The sequence below is a fragment of the Haemaphysalis longicornis genome, unplaced genomic scaffold (assembly GCF_048455015.1).
Source record: "Haemaphysalis longicornis isolate Haplotype H1 unplaced genomic scaffold, Haemaphysalis longicornis Haplotype H1 scaffold_6, whole genome shotgun sequence".
NCBI lineage: Eukaryota > Metazoa > Arthropoda > Arachnida > Ixodida > Ixodidae > Haemaphysalis > Haemaphysalis longicornis.
The window spans coordinates 136,777,912-136,797,359 of NW_027526407.1; the positions used below are offsets into that span (position 1 = coordinate 136,777,912).

General features: G+C 46.4%; 1 long non-coding RNA gene and 1 other non-coding gene across 2 annotated transcripts in view; one reads left to right on the forward strand and one right to left on the reverse strand.

The window, feature by feature from the left end:
* LOC144141950 (uncharacterized) overlaps positions 1–19,448 on the reverse strand; it is a 109,903-nt gene that overhangs the window by 716 nt on the left and 89,739 nt on the right. The window lies entirely within an intron of this gene.
* Trnat-ggu (transfer RNA threonine (anticodon GGU)) lies at positions 15,154–15,226 on the forward strand. Its single transcript has one exon. It is a non-coding gene; the product is annotated as a tRNA-Thr (tRNA).

Genomic DNA, 19,448 nt, shown 5'->3' on the forward strand with positions numbered 1-19,448 from the left:
GAAACATTGCTCAAGAGGTAAAAGATCTTGTACCAGCTTGAAACAAGAAAAGGCGACACACCTTTGCATGTATCTTCTTTATTCGATTTTTCTTTATTGCTCTCCGCCAGCACAGATAGCATGGCTTCATTGCTGTCTGCGTAATGCATTCCTTCATGCTTTCACTGCGCTAGGGTTCATGTTCACCTCACCTATTTTGTACATTTCTCGTGCTTACTAAGCCCTGTCAGATGGATACGACAATAATTATCAGTAGCAGGAATTAGGAGCCTAATTTTGATTCTACACTTCGTTATGTAGCAATAACGACTACAGCCGCAACAAGAGGCGCATCGACAATTACCCGCAGGCGCTGCACCTACCACTCGGTGCACCGCTGCTTTTATCAGAGCGCTTCTTCTTCGGCGCGCCACTCCTATTCTGGCGGAATGGGCTGCTAATACGGCTGGCACCAGCTGGCCTGCGTAAGCTTATCTAAACCCTCAAAATATTTTTTTGTTTTACGTGGATCTCAAACCTCTTACTGGGAATGCGGCACAATCATCATCACGTACATCGTTATCATCATACAGATGTTAAAAAAAACGTTCATGTATGTTTTTGGCAGCCATGGTGCCAATCATTCTTGCCTCTTTTTAGTACAGTTTGGTACAGTAAACTCAAGGAATCTGAATTCCCGCTAAAAGTCAACCACACAAGTGAACTCTGGGACGAGGTGCGCTGGACCTCTCTAATTTTCCTTTGCTTTCTTCTTTCACCGCCCACCGCCGCAGTGCACCACCACACGCCCTGAACACCGAGAGACGAATGTGATGTATCTTTCTCTCGAGGGAAAATGTATCAAAATTTATATGTATATATATATATATATATATATATATATATATATATATATATATATATATATATACAACAGGCTGCCGAACTGGAACCGAACCGTCCCGAAACCGGAACTGAACCCGAACCGGAACCCTTATTTTTTGAGCACGCTGAAACCGACGAAGCAGAACTGAACAAAAAAAAGATATAATGGTTGCCGGTTCTTGCCTAAACGGTCCGACCCTCCCTTGTTGATATTGCACAGTCAATGCAATTCAGCCCTTTTTCCACGTACCATCAACTTCTTACCCGCTTTTCCGTCGGGACAGTCGAACACTATCACGCTCTATTTAACAACTGGGGAAATGAATGAGCACCAAGGTAGCAATGGTTTTTTGCTGCTGGAAGCGCTAGCCTAGTGCAAGCTGAACAAACAAAATGTCATTCATAGCAGCTTGCAGGGGATTTAAAACTAGTTTGCCCTTTCCTGGCTGCGACTTTATTGGAGCAATGAAGCTGCAGTCGGTCTACACTGCAGAACAGCGAAAGCTCACACCCGATGTGTGAGAATGTTTCGCATTTTGTGATTTGTGTTAAGGTCCGACACCTGCAAATTGTTAATACTTGGCAAGTGTGACCGCGGGAGCTACTCAGTTGCTAAGGCATTTGCTGCGCACCACAAGTGGCCACTACCTCCCTTCGCCATGACCATTTTCCTGAAGTATATAGAAATCGAGAACGTCCGCGTATGGACATTTGATCCACGTTTGATATCACCAGGTGGAGAACATAGCTCTTCCGGCCTGCAACATAGGCTGCGCCTCGGAGCAGAGATATAGCACGACTCATCAAATGCGCAAGTTTTTTAAGTGTGTTTACGCAGAAAACGACAAAAAAGAAAAGGCGGATCACGTTGTTTTAAAATATTACGCAAAAAGTAAGCAAAACTGTATAAGTTAACAAAAAAGCCCCAAAACGTAGATATTGCTCTAACTTTTCTTTGCCCTGCCTTTCACAACCCCACGTTTCATCAATGTGAAGGAAGCGAGTTTTGTCAGTATTTGAGGAGAGTACAGTAGACAATTTCCTTTTTTACAGACACAAATAACAACAGATATGTCAGGAAAAAACTGTTAAAGTGCGAACTTTATGCCTTGGAAAGGAACTGCAGCCCTCGACCTTGTCTTGGAACCAGAAACAGTAATAAAGCAGCTGACACGTGCAGAAACGCTGGAGGGTACCTGACACTGCCCCATTCGCCAATAGAGCCTCTTTTCTGCTTGTTTTGCAGTTTTGTTTCTTTTAGATGTGCTTTTTTTCGAAGATGCACTTGTACTGACTGCCCAACTTGTAACATTACTTCTACTGCTACTCGTTCCGGAGGGGACTACTGCTGTGGACAAATTAAGGAGCGTCTATACATTAAAGTCCGATCTCACACTCTGCGCGTCAACTTTCCTTTTCATTTTGTAACAACACAATCTGTTATAAGATTCCACAATGTAGCACACGGAACGATGGCCGGGGGTCAGGCGGTGCGAAGACATACTGATTGTAATGCACACATCCGGTATAGATAATGCATAATGTATTTCAGTGGTCAGAGCAACACTGGAGTGACTGAGCGTTAACTGAAGCTTACTTTTAACAAAAGTGTGGCTAACACAATCGATAAGGTGGCATGTAACAAATTATTCAGGGTGACAAAATAATCTAACTCACTGGTAGTATATACGTCGCTGTTGTAGGTTTTTTATCTTTTGTTACAAATATAAAAAATTGTGCGCCGTTAGTATTAAGTGCTGCTATGTGAACACGCCAGCACGCACGCCTAAATTTAAGGCTTCAGTGTTAGCGTGATGAGCGATTCCATAGCGACGATTGCGATTTCAACAAAAAAAGCAAAGGGCAGAAACTATTCCCACCGGCATATCCATTGGCGGTGGCTTTATGAATAGACGCTAGGACAACATAAAATCTCGGCGAGAAAGTAGGTGGTAGATCGTCGCGACTTCATGTGGTTTTCTAATATCTCGTAATTGTTTAAAGTTTGCCTTGCAATTGCACTTTGCCCTGGGGTAACAGCTGAATTTTGAAATTTTCTTTATATATTTTGATCCGAGTTCGCTATGGAAAATTACTACATTGTTTTTTCTAATTTCAGTGACATCTCAAGTCATCGAACCGGTTGGCGAACCTCTTCGGTACGTGATTTTGTCGAATGGTACCAGAACCGTAACCGAACAGGTAGTTTGTTTCGGTGCACCGCACTGATATATATATATATATATATATATATATATATATAGACGGTCGAAAAAAAAATTTTCAATGGTCCAGAAGAAATATCAAAAAGTAGAGTTCGACGCGCAAGTCTCACAAAACAAAAACAAACATGTTGACTAACGGTTTGACTGGTGGTCCAGTCTTCATCGGAGTGACATTTACAGTACACTGCAGAACGCTTTTATAGGTGCGTGTAGAGAGAGGAAGTAGAGCTACAGTGCGTCCTCTTTAAAATAAATCATACGTCATCATTCAGCGAAACAAGAAAAAAACGCAAGACGTACACATGAGAGGGAATGCACTGCCCTCCCTCTTTTTTTGGGAGAAAAGGTGCGCTACAATGCGCCCTGTTTAGCATTATTTATTGGCAAGCGGTACAACACAAAGAGAAAAGAAAAATGCAAATGGACGTCTAGGAAGGAGGTAAATTGGCGCCTCTCCTCATAGGAATTAACAGAATAGGCGGGGGCGGGGAGGAACAAAGGCGGCAGAACGAGATAAGGAACTGGGCAGCACGCGTCAGCACGCCTTCGCTTTTCGTCTTAGGAATGTGTCATGTGAAGCCGGCGCTATGTGGCTAAGCCGGCGCTAAGAGGCTAAGTGAGTGAACCTGGAGAGATGAAGCCGGCGCTGGTATGCCTAAAAAGAGGATTGGTCACGCAAGAAAGGCTAGTAATTACTGTGACAAACATTTCAGCGCCCCCACGCCTTCGTTCAACCAAGAGGATGCGGTTTTGAACTTAAATATGAGATATGATTCGCGAACTTCGCGTGCGTGGTTCCTGTTGAAATTGGATTCAATTATTGTTACCTTCAAATTAATAAATGAATGACCCGAGATTCCGACGTGACGGGACAAAGGAAAGTATGGAAGAGACTTGGCATGCGCACTATGATTGGTGAACCTTAATCTAAAAGCGTTCGCCGTCTGGCCAATATATTGCAGGTGGCAGGTATTGCACTGGAGCAGGTAAACTACGTTGGCGCTGTCACAGTTAAAATTTCCGTTCAGTTTTACAGAGAAGTGCGAGGCGGTTCTAGAGGCGGTTTTTGTTTTCGTCATGGGTGGCATACCTGACAACGAGGCTTCTTGCAGGGCCCACAACCGGTCACTGGTGAATGGCTGAGTCTCGAAGATGTCAGAATGTCGCGCAGGTTTTTGTTGCGCCTGTAGACAACACGTGGTGGTTCGGAAAATATAGATGCTAGTCGAGGACTTTGACTTAATATGTTGTGATGCTTTCGAAGTATGCCAGAAACATTCGACACAGATGCGGAGTGAGTGAGAACTAGGTTACTTGATGGGCGTCGGTCGGCTGGCTTCCTGGAGTTAAGAAGTTCATTGCGGCTCATCGCTCCTGCTCGTCAATTAATTGGAGGGGGTACTTTTGTTTAAGCAGATCGTTTTTCAGTCCCTCACAGTTGGAAAGAAAATCTGTTTCCTTGGAGCATATCCGGCGGAAGCGGTGCGCTTGACTGTAGGGTATGGCCGTTTTCCAGTTCCTAATGTGACTACTTTGAAAATGCAAATATTGATGGGACTCCGTCGGTTTTTGGTGAAGGGTGGTCTCTAATTTGTTCTGCGAGACAGATGCCGTCACGTCGAGGAAGTTGATGCTGGTAGCGGAAAATTGGTGTGAGAAAAAAATGTTAGAATGGACCACGTTAAACTCGGCTATAAATCTTAGGAGACTGGATTCTCCGTGTGGCCAAATGAGAAAGACATCATCGATGAAGCGCTTTTAAAAATGGCTTCAAGTCGACGCTTGCAAGAAACTCCTCATCGAGAACGGCCATGAAAATATTGGCATAATTTGGCCCAATTCTTGTGCCCATGGATGTACCACTGACTTGAACATAGTGTTTGCTATTTAACTCGAAATTGTTTAGCTCAAGAATTAATCTCAGTAATAAGGCCAATGTTGAATTCTCAAAGGGTTTAGGCTCCCGCGATTCACTGTAAGCGTGGATCACCGCTTGCATTCCATCAGAGTGGGGAATATTGGTATATAGTGACGTGACGTCCATAGTGGCAAGCAGACAGCCACTGGGAATCTCAAGGTCTAATATTGCAGAGAGAAAGTGGTTGGTATCTCGTATGTATGAAGGAAAGTTAGGGGGAATTTTGTTGATTAAGTTGTCGACATAGAGGGAAATATTTTCGGTAACCGTGCCTATGCCAGATACGATTGGGCGACCAGGGACATGTGCCTTGTGAATTTTGGGCAAGAGGTAGAACCTGCCTGCTTTTGGGCTGAGTGGTATCAGAGAATGCACCGTCGTTTGGTCTATTTCTTTGGCCTCCAGTAGTGCTTCGAAGGTTTCCTTGACAATTTCTTTATATTCAAAAGTTGGATCAGATGGAAGAATTTTGTAAAAGGATGTGTCAGATAATTTTCGGTCTGCTTCTTTGATGTAATCATCTCGATTCATTGTCACTATTGCTCCACCTTTTTCTGCAGGCTTGATTACAATTTTGTGGCAACATGCCAACTTCTCGAGTGATTCTTTCTCTTTAATTGAAAGGTTGGGTCGAAAAGGCGTCTGCTTTTATAGGCTTCAAGCACGTCATGTACTGCTTTAATATATAGATCTAGGCATTTATCGCGCTGAGTCGGTGGCGTCCAGTGCTTGGAGCTGGGTAAAGAGCCGACACATGACAAAGACGTAGAAAAGAGAAATAAGTTTATTGACGTTTCGTTCCGCGTCTTCGTTCCACGTGACTAATTTTTTTGCCCTTGTCAAACACCTGCATGGCCATACCTTGTTTCGACCCCTCATTCAATCCTGTTGCCATAGGGTAGGGGGGAACTACCTGGTTAATTTTTTGTTCGGTTCTTCTTTCTTTATTTCTCATTTGCGTGCCGCGTGACTGTGTGTTCTTATTATCGTTTTTATAATTTTTTTACACTCTCTCTTCAATCCTTTGCTACCCACCAACCATGATCCACTTGTACAAACTCTTCTTTCTCTTACCTTGCCCTCGCCCTTGCTACATTTTCTGTATGTTTATATAACTCTCAAACGAACTTATTCTGTACTTTGAAAAAAGCAAGTCCTCTGCCTGAAACGTCAGTAAACTTATTTCTATTTTCTGCGTCTTTCTCGTCGGCCTCTGTCTTTACTAACCTATATATATATATATGTATTGTCACGAAGACAAGGACGATGCAGTTGTCTTGAATGAGAAACACGTTTATTGGAGCGAACTTGTGCTCCCCTAACAACTCAAAAGAATACAGAGACGGCGAAGCAGCGGTCAACATAGTGACTTGCACAGGCGAGTGTCGTCGAATCGAATGCCCCGGCGTCTGCACTGCAGGCTTTTTATCTTTTGGCGCGCGTGGTTCTCGAAACGTCGATTCGCATCGAGAACATATAAGATACAAGAAGATTATTCTGGGCTGTTCACGTTAGATCGGAATGCTCTCCCTATCACAACAGATAGCATATGCAGCACATAAAGAAAGAATGGAACACGCGATTCCCTTGGCGCAGAGATAACACAGACCGGCGCAGCCGGGCGGTAAAAGCAAAATACAAACAAACCCAATGTATGGTTCGCGGCATTACCCCCCCCCTCTAAGAGTGCATCGACCCGATGCTAACATAAGCGACAGTCCGAACAAATGAAAATAAAAGTTCGTCATCGTCCGTAGAAAGATTTTAAGCGAACCACGTGGACGACTTCAGGCCGCGTGCGTCGTCGTGATGTGCCGGAGTCACCATCGGGGATCACTTCGTAGGTAAGTTGGCCAACACGTCGTAGAATCTGGTAGGGTCCGAAATACCGTCGCAGGAGCTTCTCACTGAGTCCGCGTCGTCGGATGGGAGTCGAAACCCACACACGATCCCCTGGTTGGTACTCGGCGTCTCGGCGTCGGAGGTTGTAGCGGCCCGCATCCACCAGCTGCTGGTCCGTTATACGAACTCGGGCGAGCTGGCGGGCCTCCTCCGCACGTTGAAGATATCCGTGGACGTCGGCGTTGAGGTCGTCGTCTTCTACGTGCTGAAGCATGGCGTCGAGCATCGTAGTCGGCCTTCTACCGTAGACAAGCTCGAACGGCGTCAGCTGTGTCGTCTCCTGGATAGCCGTGTTGTACGCAAACGTGACATACGGGAGCACTTCGTCCCAAGTCTTATGTTCAACGTCAACGTACATTGACAGCATATCTGCGATTGTCTTGTTCAGGCGTTCTGTTAGTCCGTTCATTTGGGGGTGGTACGCCGTCGTTCTTCGGTGATCCGTGTTGCTGTAGCGTAATACTCCTTGCATCAGCTCCGCAGTAAATGCCGTTCCGCGGTCTGTGATTAGGACTTCCGGGGCTCCATGTCGCAGCACAACTTGGCTTATAAAGAACTTCGCCAGTTCTTGTGCAGTCCCCCTCGGAAGAGCGGCGGTCTCTGCGTAGCGCGTCATGTAGTCTGTCGCTACGACAATCCACTTGTTCTGTGACCGTGGCGTAGGGAACGGGCCTAAAAGGTCCATTCCAATCTGTTGAAATGTTCTCGATGGGACGGCGATCGGTTGCAGAAGTCGGGCGGGTCTTGTCGGCGGCGTTTTTCGTCGCTGGCAGTCACGGCAGCTCCGGACGTAGTGGGTGACGTCAGAGGTAAGGCCGGGCCAGTAGTACCTCGCCTTGATTTTTCCAATAGTGTGGGCTGTGCCCAGATGTCCGGAAGACGGGTCGTCGTGGCACGCTTCCAAAATTTCGTCACGAAGCTCCGCTTGGATGACGAGAAGGTAATTCGCTCTTGTTCTGGGGCTGAAATTCTTCTTCACAAGGACGGAGTTTCTCAGGCTGAATGCTGGTAAGCTGCGTTTGAAGGTTCTAGGAACGGCAACGTTGCATCCCTCGAGATACTCGAATATGACGCGTAAGTCGGGGTCGGTACGCTGCTGGGCGGCTAGCTCGCTCTCCGTCACGATCCCGAAGAACGCGCTGTCTTCATCAGAGTCTTGTGGTGGGGGGTCGACGGGGGCGCGGGACAGGCAGTTGGCGTCGGAGTGTTTCCTGCCGGATTTATAAACGACTGTAACGTCTTTCCGCAGCTCCTCTCTCACTACTGCGCGGATGGTCTCGCGTAGACTATCAGCCGGAATCCGCTTGTTGTCGATGTAGTTCGCACTGGCCGCGCCAACAAAGTTCCGGTCATACTGCTTAGCACGCATTTCGAGAGTGAAGAATACCTGTCGAACACCAGCCTGGGACCAGCCCGTTTCAACCGTTCGCCGTAGCCCTACCGTACAAGTCGCCGGACCGCCGTAGCACTGCTGACTTCGCACGTGGAAGGTCTCCCAGCCCACGCGGGGAAACTAAAGGCGGCAACTTCTGGAGGTGAAGTTGCTCTACGGCGAAAAACTGGAAGCCCTCCAACGACGCAAGGACGCGCTGAAGACAGTGATTCACGACATGCCCTCATCCGGACGACCCGACCTAACCCTGACGAGACTCCCGAACACGACGACAGCTACACGGCGCGACGCGTACCCGACCTGACCGAGACGTCCGTTGAGAAGACGACGACAACGACGATGCACAGTGCCCGACCATCAACACGTACAAGCAGAGATACGACGCCCCGACGAACCCGGAACTCGAGGAATACTGCATCTGACGTCAAGGTGTCCATCGACGGCTTTGACGTAGTCGCCCTCGTAGACACGGGAGCTGACTATTCGGTCAGCATTTCTTTCTCTATCTATATATATATATATAAAATATATATATATATATATATGTGTATATATATATATATATATATATATATATATATATATATATATATATATATATATATATATATATATATATATATATATATATATATATATATATATATATATATATATTGTCACGAGAAGACGATGAAAAGGGCAACGCAGCGTGGCTCAGTCATCCCAGCCTACGACGACGGAGAAGATCTGTCTGTGCGGTCTCTGGCTTGGCCGTCATGTAAATAATCTGTAAATAGATCGTTCGACTGTCTCATCGTTCATGTCATCTGTCCTGCCACCACGTTACATTTTGGTGGAGTGTCCGGGTCCCTCCCCGTGCTGGCCGCAGCTGCACACCTCATCGGCATCGTGACAATCTTCGAGGGGGCGTGACCCACGTGGGCAGTCCCATCCCCGCCGCTACCAGCACTCGACGACGTTCCCCCCGCCCCGTATCCCCAGCCCATGAAAAGCCGATCCAAAACCGCCAAGAACCGATGACGTTACCAGACGACGATGACGTGTCCCCAGCCCAGTAGTACGACGTGGTTCCGGATACCTTTGACCTTTCGTCGGTGCCTTCACGAGGTCGTGTCGTGGGACCAGGCATCGCCTACATCATCATCATCCTATGTGGCGGCAAGGGATTCATTGTACATTGTCATCTCATCTTTCGTCCTCACGCCATCACGCAATACGGCGGCGTCGACCTAGATGGTCGCTTTCAACCGGGGGGCCATGTGACGAGAAGACGATGAAGAGAGCAACGCAGCGTGGCTCAGTAATCCGAGCCTACGACGACGAAGAAGATGTGTTAGTGCGCTCTCCCTGCGCGGGCTCTGGCTTGGCCGCCATGTAAATAATCTGTAAATAGATCGTTCGACTGTCTTATCGTTCATGTCGTCTGTCCTGCCGCCAAGTTACAATATATACTGACATACACACAGTGGAAACTCGCTGATACGACGTACGGCGGACTTACGACTACCCGCTTCATATGACGGCCACGGATAAACCAGTGTTTTTTTCATTTTTTTACAGCGCTTCGCCACCTTGTCCCGACCTTTATTCTTAACCCCCGTTTCACACTTCTTGATGTGCAAACGTTCGCAGGCGGGCCAGACGCAAGCAAGATGGCGGGTACTCGTGAGCGAGATTTGACCTGCGGCGGTCTTACGCTGCAGCAGTACGCCAACGCGCCAAACCCGACGAATTTCATCTGGAACGCCCACGTGAATTTGAGGCTCCCGTCATGCCGTTGATGAACGTGAAGACACGTACGATGCAACCCCAGGGCGATGACCGAACACCCGCTTTCCCCACCTGCATGATCGATGTTACTTCGTTTCACGACGCTCTCTCTGCCGATATCTCTGATCTCTGCTTGTCAGTGTCTTTCAAAGTAGCGTTGTCACTCTGCTCGTTTCATTGCTAGAGTGGCTCAATTCACGCGCGTCCACCACAAGGGTGGAGACGCGTATACGTTGGCACCGCCATTTTGACTGAACCGCTGGCCGCCGCAGCAAGTCCCCACAGCAAGTCCTCGCTGTAATTTTCCATGCAACCCGGTGTACTCATGAAGTTTGAATCATCTGACCTACTTCGCGTTGCTTAATCTTTGAGGAAACGGGAACCGCTTGTGTTGAGCACTTTGACCCTGTAGCGACGGCGCGGGACCGTTTAGAGACTGTCTCCACCATGTATGGGAATACCGTTTTTTTCCATCTCCGCATTGCACTACCGTTCGTTTCAGTACGACCTGCCAGTTTTGCACTCGCCTTTCCCCTCTACGTTTTCTAGACCACTTCGGCTTCGGCTTATCTCGAGTGCAGAAGGCGCACTTCTGGCGGGTTGATGAGCGCCGGACGGCCCGGGCTTCGTGTATTTCACGGCGCTCGGCTGGCGGGCTAGCTCGGACGCATGCAGGGGAAGGAGGCACAACATAGGTGTTGTTTTTTTAAACTTGTCGTTACAGCTAAAGGTACGCAACCCACGGGAGAACGCGTTAAATATAGTAGTTTATTAGGATCTTAGCCCACCTTTCACGTGACACAGTTGCCTAGAACGGCATTTACATGCACCCTGGTTGTGCTACCCCATGTCGTACGCCGATTTCTCGAGGTCCCATAAAGTCGTATAACCAGGATTTCGATGTATTTATATATATATATATATATATCAAGGTTGCAGTCGTCATTGCCAGTGCTATTCGGCTTTTTTCGAAATATTTAATAGGGCCGAATGACGTGTGCTCGTCAAGTTTCTTTGGTTCATTGATAAATAAGCGAAAATATAGGTCGAGAAAAAATCCGCCGTTTTTCCGGGAGCGGGACTCGAACCCACATCTCCGCATAACCGGTGCGGTGCGTTGGCCATTACGCTATCCCCACAACGGCTTCTCTCTCGACATTTAAAGCGGGGGTTTATATTTACAAGAGCTCTGAGGCCGGTCAACTAGCGCCGCCCCTCGACTACCGCGGGAGACGTAGAACGTCTTCTTTCCCAGCGGCCGCCACGTAGAACGTGGTCGGAGGTCGGGGTTAGCAATTGGCATATCCGAACTGCTGGAGCCAGTGCCTCGTAATGCATGTAGCAGAACAGAGAGATACGGGACGAGGGACTCGGTAAAGATACATATCAAGGTTGCAGTCGTCATTGCCAGTGCTATTCGGCTTTTTTCAAAATATTTAATAGGGCCGAATGACGTGTGCTCGTCAAGTTTCTTTGGTTCATTGATAAATAAGCGAAAATATAAGTCGAGAAAAAATCCGCCGTTTTTCCGGGAGCGGGACTCGAACCCACATCTCCGCATAACCGGTGCGGTGCGTTGGCCATTACGCTATCCCCACAACAGCTTCTCTCTCGACTTTTTAAAACGGGGGTTTATATTTACAAGAGCTCTGAGGCCGGTCAACTAGCGCCGCCACTCGACTACCGCGGGAGACGTAGAACGTCTCCCGCGGTACATATATATATATATATATATATATATATATATATATATATATATATATATATATATATATTACAGCAAAATCCTGTAACTTTACTCTGATGAAGGCAAGTCCCGTTGCCGCTACGTAAGTAAACATTGTTATTGTTCTTGCTGTGTATCCGACTCTTTACTTTTACTATATATATATATATATATATATATATATATATATATATATATATATGTATATATATTGCCGCGAACCATACATTGGGTTTGTTTATTTGTGTTTTGCTTTTACCGCCCGGCTGCGCCGGTCTGTGTTATCTCTGCGCCAAGGGAAGCGCGTGTTCCATTCTTTTTTTCTGTGCCGCATGTGTTATCTGTTGTGATAGGGAGAGCATTCCGATCTAACGTGAACAGCCCAGAATAATCTTCTTGGATCTACTATGTTCTCGATGCGAATCGACGTTTCGAGAACCACGCGCGAAAAGATAAAAAGCCTGCAGTGCGGACGCCAGGGCATTCGCTTCGACGACACTCGCCTGTGGAAGTCACTTTGTTGACCGCTGCTTCGCCGCCTCTGTGTTCTTTTGAGTTGTTAGGGGAGCACAAGTTCGCTCCAATAAACGTGTTTCTCATTCAACACAACTGCATCGTCCTTGTCTTCGTGACAATATATATATATATATATATATATATATATATATATATATATATATATATATATATATATATATATATATATATATAGCGTATGAATGAAGTACGATGGGGCCGGTAAAAAATATACAGTGAAAGAGAAGACTAAAGGGTAACGAACGAAAATGTATTAACCTTTCGGCTTCGGAGAAGCCTTCGTCAGGCTTCTCCGAAGCCGAAACGTTAATACATTTTCGTTCGTTACCCTTTAGTCTTCTCTTTCACTGTATATATATTAATATATATATATATATATATACGTAACAAAGAAATAAGGGTTGGCAGTCGAGAAAACCTCGGAAAGCAAAGGGGAGGATGTGGTAGATCATTGAAACAGATTAAGAATTTGGAAAGAAAGAAAGAAAGTGAAGAAAAAATGCCCGCCAGGTGGGATCCGAACCCACGACCTCCAGAATACCGGTCTGGTATTCTGGGTTCGGATCCCACCTGGCGGGCATTTTTTCTTCACTTTCTTTCTTTCTTTCCAAATTCTTAATCTGTTTCAATGATCTACCACATCCTCCCCTTTGCTTTCCGAGGTTTTCTCGACTGCCAACCCTTATTTCTGTGTTATTTTCAACGAGCCCCTCATTTCCTATTCTGATTCGCTACATGCATAGCGAGGGCCTCTGTTCTGGCAGTCTTGTTGCCGAAGCGAGCTTAAGAGGGTTCAAAGCTGGTCGACCACTCTGGACATGTCGTAGACACTCCAGTAACGACCCGGGGGTTAAAAAGAAGGTCCCCTTCACCCCGATTAGTCCGAATGGCGCTGGCTACCACCCCCAAGCACAGGAAACAAATCTACCTAACATAAATTCCCCAGAAAGTGAATGGGAAAATCGCCCCGCCGGTAGCGTAGTGGTTATCGCACCAGACCGGTATTCTTGAGGTCGTGGGATCGGATCTCACCTGGCGGGCATTTTTTCTTCACTTTCTTTCTTTCTCTCCAAATTCTTAATCTGTTTCAATGATCTACCACATCCTCCCCTTTGCTTTCCGAGGTTTTCTCGACTGCCAACCCTTATTTCTGTGTTATTTTCAACGAGCCCCTCATTTCCTATTCTGATTCGCTACATGCATAGCGAGGGCCTCTGTTCTGGCAGTCTTGTTGCCAAAGGGAGCTTAAGAGGGTTCAAAGCTGGTCGACCATTCTGGACATGTCGTAGACACTCGAGTCACGACCCGGGGGTTAAAAAGAAGGTCCCCTTCACCCCGATTAGTCCGAATGGCGCTGGCTACCACCCCCAAGCACAGGAAACAAATCTACCTAACATAAATACCCCAGAAAGTGAATGGGAAAATCGCCCCGCCGGTAGCGTAGTGGTTATCGCACCAGACCGGTATTCTGGAGGTCGTGGGTTCGGATCCCACCTGGCGGGCATTTTTTCTTCACTTTCTTTCTTTCTTTCCAAATTCTTAATCTGTTTCAATGATCTACCACATCCTCCCCTTTGCTTTCCGAGGTTTTCTCGACTGCCAACCCTTATATCTGTGTTATTTTCAACGAGCCCCTCATTTCCTATTCTGATTCGCTACATGCATAGCGAGGGCCTCTGTTCTGGCAGTCTTGTTGCCAAAGCGAGCTTAAGAGGGTTCAAAGCTGGTCGACCACTCTGGACATGTCGTACACACTCCAGTAACGACCCGGGGGTTAAAAAGAAGGTCCCCTTCACCCCGATTAGTCCGAATGGCGCTGGCTACCACCCCCAAGCACAGGAAACAAATCTACCTAACATAAATACCCCAGAAAGTGAATGGGAAAATCGCCCCGCCGGTAGCGTAGTGGTTATCGCACCAGACCGGTATTCTTGAGGTCGTGGGTTCGGATCCCACCTGGCGGGCATTTTTTCTTCACTTTCTTTCTTTCTCTCCAAATTCTTAATCTGTTTCAATGATCTACCACATCCTCCCCTTTGCTTTCCGAGGTTTTCTCGACTGCCAACCCTTATTTCTGTGTTATTTTCAACGAGCCTCTCATTTCCTATTCTGATTCGCTACATGCATAGCGAGGGCCTCTGTTCTGGCAGTCTTGTTGCCAAAGGGAGCTTAAGAGGGTTCAAAGCTGGTCGACCACTCTGGACATGTCGTAGACACTCGAGTCACGACCCGGGGGTTAAAAAGAAGGCCCCGTTCACCCCGATTAGTCCGAATTGCGCTGGCTACCACCCCCAAGCACAGGAAACAAATCTACCTAACATAAATACCCCAGAAAGTGAATGGGAAAATCGCCCCGCCGGTAGCGTAGTGGTTATCGCACCAGACCGGTATTCTGGAGGTCGTGGGTTCGGATCCCACCTGGCGGGCATTTTTTCTTCACTTTCTTTCTTTCTTTCCAAATTCTTAATCTGTTTCAATGATCTACCACATCCTCCCCTTTGCTTTCCGAGGTTTTCTCGACTGCCAACCCTTATTTCTGTGTTATTTTCAACGAGCCCCTCATTTCCTATTCTGATTCGCTACATGCATAGCGAGGGCCTCTGTTCTGGCAGTCTTGTTGCCAAAGGGAGCTTAAGAGGGTTCAAAGCTGGTCGACCACTCTGGACATGTCGTAGACACTCGAGTCACGACCCGGGGGTTAAAAAGAAGGCCCCCTTCACCCCGATTAGTCCGAATGGCGCTGGCTACCACCCCCAAGCACAGGAAACAAATCTACCTAACATAAATACCCCAGAAAGTGAATGGGAAAATCGCCCCGCCGGTAGCGTAGTGGTTATCGCACCAGACTGGTATTCTGGAGGTCGTGGGTTCGGATCCCACCTGGCGGGCATTTTTTCTTCACTTTCTTTCTTTCCAAATTCTTAATCTGTTTCAATGATCTACCACATCCTCCCCTTTGCTTTCCGAGGTTTTCTCGACTGCCAACCCTTATTTCTGTGTTATTTTCAACGAGCCCCTCATTTCCTATATATATACATATATATATTATATATAGATAAAGCCATGTATAGGTATACAGCCTAACATCCCTCAGAGCCTCACAGATCTGCGATCTATAGAAATAATAACGACCACTGACTTAAATTTTATGCACCCGATTAATACGCATGCAGGACGTTTTTACCTCCTCCCAAAAGTTCACAAAGCCCCCGTATAATAATTTTCACTGCAGACATTCCTGGCCGACCCATAGTTTCGAGAAACATACCACAACCGAAGGTTTAGCCCTGTTTCTGAATCATTCCCTATCCGACATTCCGCTCTACTTCCTTTATTAGTTCAGGACACCCTCACTTCCTGCGCAAAATAGAAGAAACAAATAAGGGTAGGCGCCTACCCAGTGGAACCATCCTTGCTACACTTGACGTTGCCGCATTGTAAACAAACATCCCTTTCGTCGAAAGAATCGAAGCTATTTCAAAAGCTCTATCAAAGCACCGCCACCGACATGCGCCAGAAGTTTGCAAAACTTTGTTAAAAGTAGTTTTAACTCTCAATTATTTGAAGTTGACTCTTCTTACTTTTTGAAAGTGTTTGCAACCATCATGGGTACACAATTCGCGCCGACCTATGCCAATATTTTCATGGGGCAACTTGAAGCCACCCTATTAGGCTCTTTTCTGCATAAACCTCAGGTTGACCTCCGCTACATAGACGATATCTTCATTAGTTGGGAACATGGTCGCGCGACTTTAAAAGCGTTTATGTTTCATCCTAATTCTTCGCATCCGACTAATAATGTTTTCTGCTAGTATTTTGAAAAAGAAGCAAACTTCCTCCATTCTACCACCATTCAAGAAAATGTTATATTTAAAACCACGCTTTTCAGAAAGCCAACAGACAGGCATCAGTACCTAGAATATAAAAGCCCATCACCCGAGACACTTCAAGCAAGGGTATCTTTGTAGGACAAGCCACCAGGCTTAGAAAAGTATGCAGTGATGACAGTGACTATGTAGAGCACCTAGAGGAACTCACGCCCAACCTTACGAACAACAACCATCCCAAAAGGACGCTCTATCCAGTGTACCAACGTGTGTCAAATGTCAAACGGAATGACGTGCTCAACAAACAGCGACAAAACGACAGCGGCAGGCCACCAGCCCTAATAACTAAATTTTCGAATGAACTCCTAAACGTAAACAGTACACTGCAGAAGAACTGCCCCATTTTAGCCAGTAACGACCGACTTAAAAAGACTTCCCCGGAAGCACTAATGGTTGCCTACAGGAGGAACCGGAATTGAACCGATATTTTAGTGCATGATAAAACAGAGCCTTCAAAGCAACCAGTCATAGCCAGCTGCTCCCGTCCCAGATGGAAGACTTGCAGGTACCTTCAGACAGACTGCAGTGTAAAAATATCATACAATAATTATGTCCAGAAGAGTAATTTAGGTTTTACGTGCACTTCATCCAACATTGTGTATATGTGTTGGAATGCTCAATGTGCCACAAAAAGTATGTCGGCGAAACGAGTCAACCTATGAGCCTACGTCCTAATGGTCACTGGGCAGATACTCTTAAGAAATCCTCCATAGCTGTAGCACAGCATTTCAACCAACCAGGTAGCAATTTTGATGACCCTAGGTTGTCTATACTTCAGTCAAACTTTAAGTCTCCTAGGGACAGGAACCAGCAAGAATCCTATTTATTTCCAAAATTCCACTCCAGGGTAGCTGCTTGAAAAAATGCGTCCAGGGGCAACTTGAAATCCTTGTGACAGTCACTGGGAATACAGCATTAGGCATTGTCTGGCACATATCTGATCCAAACACTATGACCCCACTCTCTGCTCTTTACCTTGTGACCTAATTCCTTTTGTTTTCATTCCTTAGCTTCCAGCTTAGTACGCGCCCCCATCTCTCCAACTTTTGCTTGCTTTTGGAATTCCGTTTTCTTTTAATTCTTTTTTTTGCTGCATTTTGTATTGTTCCCCGTACGTCACTCTAACTTTATCTTTTCGTTTTTGAGTTTCAGGACAGGCCTCTTACAGAAATGTTGCCGTGGGCGACACGTGCCGTTTCAGTTGTCGAGTTATTGCTATTTCTTTTGTGTGTCGGTTTGTGTGGTTTCCCTCCCCCCTTTGTTTTCTTTTCTTTTCTTGTATTTTTCTTTCTGTTTCTCTTTTTTCTTTTTCTCTTGACCTATTTCTTCCCTCTCTTCTCACTTTCACTCTTTGACCTGAGGCTTGCAGATTTTATCTGATAAAGACCCCACTCTCGCTCCCTGTTCTGCTTCCTGAGGTTCTGAGAGCCTTTCGGTATGGCTGGCTTCGGGTTTCCAAACATCCTGTCATCCTTTGTCTCCAAAAATTCCCGGAATGTCAACTCCCGGCTTATTCCCTGTGACCTACTTCGCGGCTAAAACTATACAACCTTCTTCCTCCCTTAGGATCTCCTCAGACATACTCCCAAACCAATCAGATTTCTCTATTCCACTTCCTTCTTTCCTTCTCTCCTGTCACATTGGGGACCTACCCCTATATAAAGCATACCAGCCCGGCGAGAGGTTGCCCTGATGAAAGACAGTCTCTTGCCGAAAAGTTGGCAACAATCGTCCTTTTACCTTGTCCGAAGTTTTCCTTTTCTTGTGTTCTCTACCATGTACAAAGTTCTACTGCTCCATGGATTTCGTGTACAAAGATGCCGGAACAACGTAAGGCACTTCTCCTCTCCCTGGCACACGTAGCTCTGATCATTGATAGCCACTTTAAGTATATTCACGACCACTTCCCTTCCGGAGAACATTCACCATACATCAGCTTTCAAAGCAGCGCCACAACCCATGACACCAGAAAAGTTTTTGACGCCGCCCCACACGACATTACTCACTTCATTCCTCACTTTGGCACTAACTACTGAAAGAACAACACCGCTGAAAGCATCATCGATGCCACCAAAACTCTTCTTCACGATGTTCGAACCAACAGGCCTAAAGCAAAGATTACCCTCATAACAGTACTTCCCAGGATCGAAAACAAACACAAGCCAGACATTCAACAGCCATAAACTTCTAGCCCACTCACAAAGGTCAGCTAAGCTTAACGACTTCCTCGTGTACCTTGGACACAACAAAAGAAACGTTGACATCATCCACCACGCAAAAATTTACCACGACCCCCTAGGACACCTGGCCAAGAATGGACTACACCCTAACTTTCTAGGCGCCCTGCTGATTTCCGAAAACATCAAGCATAGGCTAAGAAACTCATTTAGGGTGGCGCTCTCAAGTTTACGTATCAGCCTCCCGTCACCGGCCAGCACAGAACAACAGAACCAGCCCAACAACCCCAACAGTAGCGAATGTCATGGCAACCTAAAAGCAGCACATGTGACGCCAGCACACCAACCGTGGACGTGGCCGTAACACCAGCTGTACAGCACGCTGACGAACGACAACTGGACCCACCAAAGACATCATGCTCATGGTTCACGCAGACCCCAATACGCAGTATAACGCAAACAGGCACTCAAACAGGCATCCATTTGGGCCTCAACCCCAGCAGCCCTCCTAAACAACTGACTCCAAGCAAAAAGTGTCACCTCGGAGGTAGGTCTGCTCGAAACAAACACAAATGACTACCAACGAGTCAACCAAATGCTCCATCCCCTAAATCCCGATCTTTCCTCAAAGCTCGAAAACTAGCCGGCAAACAAACCAACTACAGATTTCTTATAAAAACGTACTCCTCGTACCTACAAAGCATAAAGATCCTCAAAGGCCTCCGCCCAAAAGTTAGTTGTTCCCTTGGTGAGCTCCCTCTTGAACTAGCTGCCAGGGGGCAAGATATTGTGAATAATGCTTCGCTTTCCCTCCTAAAAATTCTTAGAGACCACTGTACTGGCCAACTTAGCCTCTTCAATGACCAGATTGAAGCTCTTCCGCTGACCAGGAGAAACTAGATCTCAATATTTTTGTAAATCGCAAAGAAAATGATCTTAGCAATAAGTAAGCGGCTAAGTTTCAACGTGACCAGCTTCACTAGCGAAATACAGCTTGCACTGTAGAAAATCAGCCGCTTAATAGCGCGGACTATGGAGTATTAGTT